This window comes from Rhinoderma darwinii, chromosome 3, assembly GCF_050947455.1.
Source record: "Rhinoderma darwinii isolate aRhiDar2 chromosome 3, aRhiDar2.hap1, whole genome shotgun sequence".
Taxonomy (NCBI): domain Eukaryota; kingdom Metazoa; phylum Chordata; class Amphibia; order Anura; family Rhinodermatidae; genus Rhinoderma; species Rhinoderma darwinii.
Genome location: NC_134689.1, coordinates 221,119,217 through 221,126,488, shown reverse-complemented (window position 1 = coordinate 221,126,488; position 7,272 = coordinate 221,119,217).

The following is a 7,272-nucleotide window of genomic DNA, read 5'->3' as shown; positions in this document are numbered from 1 at the left end:
CCCCCCTGATGGCGGCCCTGGGTACCATGATATAGTACTGGACGGAGTACCGTTAACAGGCGGTGCCACGGTAGGGGGGCCCTGAAAATGTAGCTGTAGGGGGCCCTGAAATTCCTGATGGCGGCCCTGCTCTATACACTCATACACAGCCGGAGTGATTCACCCCCTTCAGATGGCCATGTGTACTTTCATCCATATCTACACTCTGCATGAACTGCACTCCCTGAAGACTTGGATGCTTTGGTCCCTCTCCACACTCTGATCTGCTGTGTACAACCTCCTTCCCAGTGGCGTAACTACCGCTGTAGCAGCCGTAGCGGCTGCTACGGGGCCCGCGGCATGAGGGGGCCCGTGTCGCCCGCCGGCACGGGCCCCCACCATGGCCGGAGGCTCCGCTAGCAGCCGCTATGGCTACTTCAGTGCGACGCCACTTAACACTACGGCAGAGCAGGGAGGTATCTCCCCGCTCTGCCATTAAACAAAAGACATGTATCCCCTATCCACAGGACAGGGGATACATGTGTGATCGCTGGCATTGATAGGGAGAACGGGGGACCGAAAGTCCCCTGAAGTTCTCCATCACAAACCTCGGACTTCCGGGGTCTGTGTCGGCAGCTCCGTAGAAATTAATGGAGCGTCGGTCGCGCTTGTGCGCATGCGTGACCAGCGCTCCTTTCATTTTTATTGAGCTGCACAGATGCCGGAAGTCAGAGGTTAGTCATGGAGAACTTGGGGGACTTTCGATCCCCCGTAGTTACGGACCCAAATACGGACACCAGGATCCATAGTTAGAGGCCTAATGTAGATTTGGATCCATGCAATGTCCCTATGATGAGGCTGAACTGTCAATGCACAGGACAGGAAGTGTTGTCATAGGTGCAGTTTTTTAAAATAATTATTTGGTGTTGGCCACGACAGACAGGAGCGGATATTTAGGACTGCGCCTCAGAAGTAACAAGTCGAGCAATAAGTAACAATGTATCAGACCACAATGCATTCAGCAGTTAGAGGGTTACATTGTTTGCTGCTGGATTCCCATCATTTAGTTGCCCGGATGAATGAAATGTTACAGAGCGGTGATGTAAACCTGAATGGCGTTACCTACAGGGGGGGCTGTATGGCGTTACCTACAGGGGGGCTGTATGGCGTTATCTACAGGGGGGCTGTATGGCGTTACCTACAGGTGGGCTGTATAGCGTTACCTACAGGGGGGGCTGTATAGCGTTACCTACAGGGGGCTGTATGGCGTTACCTACAGTGCGGGCTGTATGGTGTTACCTACAGGGGGGGCTGTATGGCGTTACCTACAGGGGGGGTTGTATGGCGTTATCTACAGGGGGGGCTGTATGTCGTTACCTACAGGGGGGGATGTATGGCGTTATCTACAGGGGGGGCTGTATGGCATTATCTACAGGGGGGTCTGTATGGCGTTATCTACAGGGGGGGGGTGCTGTATGGCGTTATGTACAGGGGGAGGGCTGTATGGCGTTATGTACAGGGGGAGGGCTGTATGGCGTTATCTACAGGGGGGGCTGTAAAAAAGGCACTATCTACAAGGGGGGGTTGTGTGACACCCAGGGGAGGGGGGGCCCCAGTCAAAAGTTTGCTATGGGGCCCAGTCTTTCCTAGTTACGCCCCTGCTCCTTCCCCTCCCTGCTGCTATCTCTAACACTGAGAAAAGGCAGGGGGAGAGCAGAAAGTCACACAGCCAGTAGCAAAATGCTGTCAGATCAATGTCAGAAGCAGGAAACCAGCTAGGGGAAGGAGTTACATAGACTAAAGTAGTAATATGGTTAGACATTTTTAATAAAGGCTATTTAAATAATTGCATAATTTTGCATTTAGGAAGCACATGAACAAAAAAAGAGTCAGTGCAAAGGTGTCCATAGCCTTTAAATGAATTCATATTAAGCAACAATTTGCAAAAATTAGGTTTTCTATGTTTCTCCATAAAAACAAATGGCCAGTATTTGCTGTCAGGCAGTTTAAGGGTTAGGCATTAGCATTGTTACTATATTTCCTAATGTTCCCTTTGATACACTTTAACCCGTTAGTGACCGCCAATACGCCTTTTCATGGTGGCCACTAACGGGCTTTATTGTGATGAATACGCCCTTTCACGGCGCTGCATCAGAATAAATCTGCGGCGTCGGGAGAAGTTAAAGCTCCCTGTTCTCAAGTACCTCCGGTAGTTGAGAACTTGAGGCAGCCCTGCCCGAGTGGGCGGATCGAAATCCGCCCGTTTAACCCCTTAGACACTGCGCATAATAGCGATCGCCGCATCTAAGTGGTTTTGGAGAGGGGGAGGGAGCACCCTCTCTCACCCCACTGGAACACTGCTATGTGATCGCAGGGTGCCAGTGTCTTCTATGGCAGCCGGGGGCCTAATAAAGGCCCCCAGGTCTGCCTGTAGTGGATGCCTGCTAGGTCATGCCTCTGGCATGGCCTAGGAGATACCTGTCCATTGTAAACGGACAGGCCATAATACACTGCAATATAGAAGTATTGCAGTGTATTATAAAAGCGATCGGACGATCGCATAGTGAATTCCCCTAGTGGGACTAATAAAAAAGTAAAACAAAAAGTTTAATAAAATTATTAATTAACAAATAAGTGAAAACAATTAAAAACCCACTTTTTCCCCTTACAAAATGCTTTATTATGAAAAAAAAAGGAAAAAAGTTACACATATTTGGTATCGCCGAGCCCAACTATAAAGCTATGTTGTTATTTAACCCGCTCGGCGAACGCTGTAAAAGGTAAAATATAAAACAATGCCATAATTGCTGTTTTCTGTTCATCCTACAAGTCGTCCCCCAAAACAAAAGCTCTCATACAGCTGCATTGGCGGAAAATTAAAAAAGTTATGGCTCTTCAAATATGGAGACACAAAAACACAATTTTGAAAAAACTGTGTTTTTACTGTCTAAAACTAGTAAAACATAAGATAACTATATAAATTTGGTATCATCACAATCGTAACGACCTGCTGAATAAAGTTATTGTGTTATTTATACCACATGGTAAATGGCATAAATTAAAGACGCAAAAAAAGCGTGGCAAAATTGCTGGTTTTTTTTCTATTACGCCTCAAAAAAAGTTAATAAAAGTTAATCAATAAATTATATGTACCCCAAAATGGTGCTATTAAAAAAATACAACATGTCCCGCAAAAAACAAGTCCTTATACAGCTATGATGATGCAAAAACAAAAAAAAGTTATAGCTCTTGGAATGAAACGATGAAAAAACTTAAAAAATTGCTTGGTTATCAAGGTTTAAAAAAGGCTGGTCACTAAGGGGTTAAAAAGAACACACTGTGACATACATGTGGTTTAATGCTCCATAGTGTACACAGCTCTAACATAACATAAGGGTAATAACTGTGCCCTTAAATCAAGCTGCTGTGCAGGCTTCAGGGCACTTGTCAGCTGTGAGTCCCAGCATTGTGCTATAACAGCAGCTGGCTACTCATGTTGGTCCAGGGCTTTTCCGATTCCTTCAGTGTTTAGCTATTGGAGTCCTGTATTCTGCAACAGGCAAATCCTTTTCAACTAGATGCAAACGTGTTTTTTTTAGTACGTCAGAAATCATCAATGTTCCTGAAACACGTGATTAGTCCGTCAAAATGTAAAATTTTTTTCTGTTTTCTTTTCTGGAACAATGTACAAAAAAATTTTAATTTGTAACTGACTCAGATGTCAGGAAATCATAAATGTTATACTACAGAATGGTACATGAATATTATTTTTCATGTTCTTAAACATTAGGAGCTTCTACACAAATAGATCATCCAAGGGTTTGCATTTATTCATCAATTTCACTGTTCTTGGGGGAACTAGCTAACATTGGCATGGCTCATTTTTTTTACTGACAGGACAGTCTCTTTGTGCTGTGGGTGATCTGCTCCGGCTCAGTGTTAGCCTTTTTGTTTTGCAGCAATGGGGTACCTGCCTACCTGAACTTATTATGATACACACAATCATTATAACTAGAGATGAGCGAACTTATGATAAGTTCGGTTCGGCTGGTTCGCCGAATTTCATGAAAAAGTTTGATTCGGACCGAATTAGTTCTGACCGAACCTGTAATTCAAGAAAGCCCATAAAAATCGTGTATAACACTGTTTAAAAGCCCTAGAAACCCTGTATAACACTCTTAGGCCTCATGCACACGACCGTAAAAACTCCCGTTATCCTGGGTCATAATTACGACCCGGAATAACGGGCCCATAGACATCTGTTGGCCCCGGGTACCTTCCCGTTTTCTTACGGGAAGGTGCCCGTGCCGTTGAAAAATATAGAACATGTCCTATTTCAGGCCGTGATAACGGCACGGGCAGCCCATAGAAGTCTATGGAGCTCCCGTAATGACGGGTGGCTACATGTGTGCACCCGGCATTACGACAGCGTTGCTAGGCGACGTCAGTAAATAGTCACTGTCCAGGGTGCTGAAAGAGTTAACTGATCGGCAGTAACTCTTTCAGCACCCTGGACAGTGAATTCCGATCACAATATAGAGCAACCTGTAAAAAAAAAAAAAAAGACGTTCGTACTTACCGAGAACTTCCTGCTTCTTCCTCCAGTCCGGCCTCCCGGCCGTTGCCTTGGTGACGCGTCCCTCTCGACATCCGGCCCGACATCCCTGGATGACGTTTCAGCCAATGTGACCACTGTAGCCAATAATAGGCCAATCACATGCTGCAGCGGTCACATGGACTGTCGCGTCATCCAGGGATGTCGGGCTGGATGTCAAGAGAGAGACGCGTCACCGTTGCCTTGGTGACGCGTCCCTCTCTTGACATCCGGCCTGACATCCCTGGATGACGTTTCAGCCCATGTGACCGCTGCAGCCAATCACAGGCCAATCACATGCTGCAGTGGTCACATGGACTGCCGCGTCATCCAGGGATATCGGGATGGATGTCAAGAGAGGGACGTGTCACCAAGGCAACGGCCGGGTAAGTATGAATTTCTTTTACTTTTACCTCGGAAAGGGCTGCCCCTTCTCTCTATCCTGTACTGATAGAGAGAAGGGGCTGCCGATTAGTGCAGTGCAATTTTGCATCGAAAACGTGCCCGTAAATACGGGTGGAATACTGGTAACACCAGAACCGTACTTACGGGCACGGGTCCGTAAATACTGGTGCAAAACGGGTCGAATACGTGTGACACCGGACCCGTATTTACGCCAGTATTTACAGGGGGGAAAAAATACGTTCGTGTGCATGAGGCCTTAGGGCATGCCCAGACGTGGCGGATTTCTTCCGCAACTGTCCGCATCAATGCCGCACAGAACCCGCGTTGCAGATTCTTTTGCGGCTCTGCCTAAAATGTGCAGTAAATTGATGCGGATTAGCCGTTGCGTATTGAGGTGAAAGTACTTCCCTTCTCTCTATCAGTGCAGGATAGAGAGAAGGGACAGCACTTTCCCTAGTGAAAGTAAGAGAATTTCATACTTACCCGGCCGTTCTCTTGGTGACGCGTCCCTCTTTCGGCATCCAGCCCGACCTCCCTGGATGACGCGGCAGTCCATGTGACCACTGAAGCCTGGGATTGGCCTGTGATTGGCTGCAGCCTGTGATTGGCCTGTGATTGGCTGCAGCGGTCACTTGGACTGAATCGTCATCCCGGGAGGTCGGACTGGAGGAAGAAGCAAGGAGTTATCGGTAAGTAGGAACTTCTATTTTTTTTACACGTTGATGTATATTGTGATCGGAAGTCACTGTCCAGGGTGCTGAAACAGTTACTGCCGATCGTTTAACTCTTTCAGCACCCTGGACAGTGACTATCTCCTGACGTCGCGTACTCGAAAATCAGTGACTCATAAGGTGCCAGTCAGTCAGGGAATGCTGGCCGTTGTAGTACTACGCAGGCGCCAAAATTTTGCCGTGTTCGGTCAAAACGTGTTCGGCCGAACCTGGTGCAGTTCGGATTCGCTGCGAACCGAACTTTTCACGATGTTCGGACCGAAACCGGGTTCGGTTGTCCCAATTCGTTCATCTCTAATTATAACAATACTGTTGCACAGACTTAGAGAAATTCCACCCTGCTGGAGTTCATGCGGCTATCAGGCCGCAGTCGCAGCAACCAACCCGTGGGTCACAATGCGGCCACATTGACTTTAATTACGTTCGATGAACGCATAGGAATACAGCGATCTTTGGCCACGCTACCTTGCCGCGGACGAAGCCGCCATGTAATGATAGCCTTATATATTTGGATGGGTATTACCCCCGTACAATTTATATATAATATATGTCGGAGTAACTCACACTAGGTGTACACCACCGATTGTCAATGTATGATTGAAGGAACAGGGGGAGTAGGAAAAGTAGTGTGTTTCATAGATATAAAAAATAAAAAATACTTTATTATTAAATTGTTATTAAAAACAATGTTGGATATAATTTACGTTGCGCCAAAGTCCCCTAGATTTGCACAATATGACAAATTATGTCTAAATTAAATTGCTCCAATTCTATAGTAGTATATTGATTTATATAGTCGTTTATATAAATCAATATACTACTATAGAATTGGAGCAATTTAATTTAGACATAATTTGTCATATTGTGCCAATCTAGGGGACTTTGGCGCAACGTAAATTATATCCAACATTGTTTTTAATAACAATTTAATAATAAAGTATTTTTTATTTTTTATATCTATGAAACACACTACTTTTCCTACTCCCCCTGTTCCTTCAATCGTGCTAGCCTTAGGGTATGTGCACACACACTAATTACGTCCGTAATTGACGGACGTATTTCGGCCGCAAGTACCGGACCGAACACAGTGCAGGGAGCCGGGCTCCTAGCATCATACTTATGTACGATGCTAGGAGTCCCTGCCTCTCTGCAGGACAACTGTCCCGTACTGTAATCGTGTTTTCAGTACGGGACAGTAGTTCCACGGAGAGGCAGGGACTCCTAGCATCGTACATAACTATAATGCTAGGAGCCCGGCTCCCTGCACTGTGTTCGGTCCGGGACTTCCGGCCGAATTACGTCCGTCAATTACGGACGTAATTAGTGTGTGTGCACATACCCTTATAGTATGTGTATCAGAGCTGTCTTCTGACAATTCCAGCACCTGTGTGTCCATCACATGACCATGGACAGAATTTTACGCCCTGGAAGTAAACAGTGAATGTTCCTACAGATTAACAACAATCAATGGTGATGCAAACGGAAGCTAAGGTTTCCGTTTGACTTTCCGTTGAGGCTTTCCACGACAGAAACCTCTGACGGAACCCCTCAACAGAAAGCCAA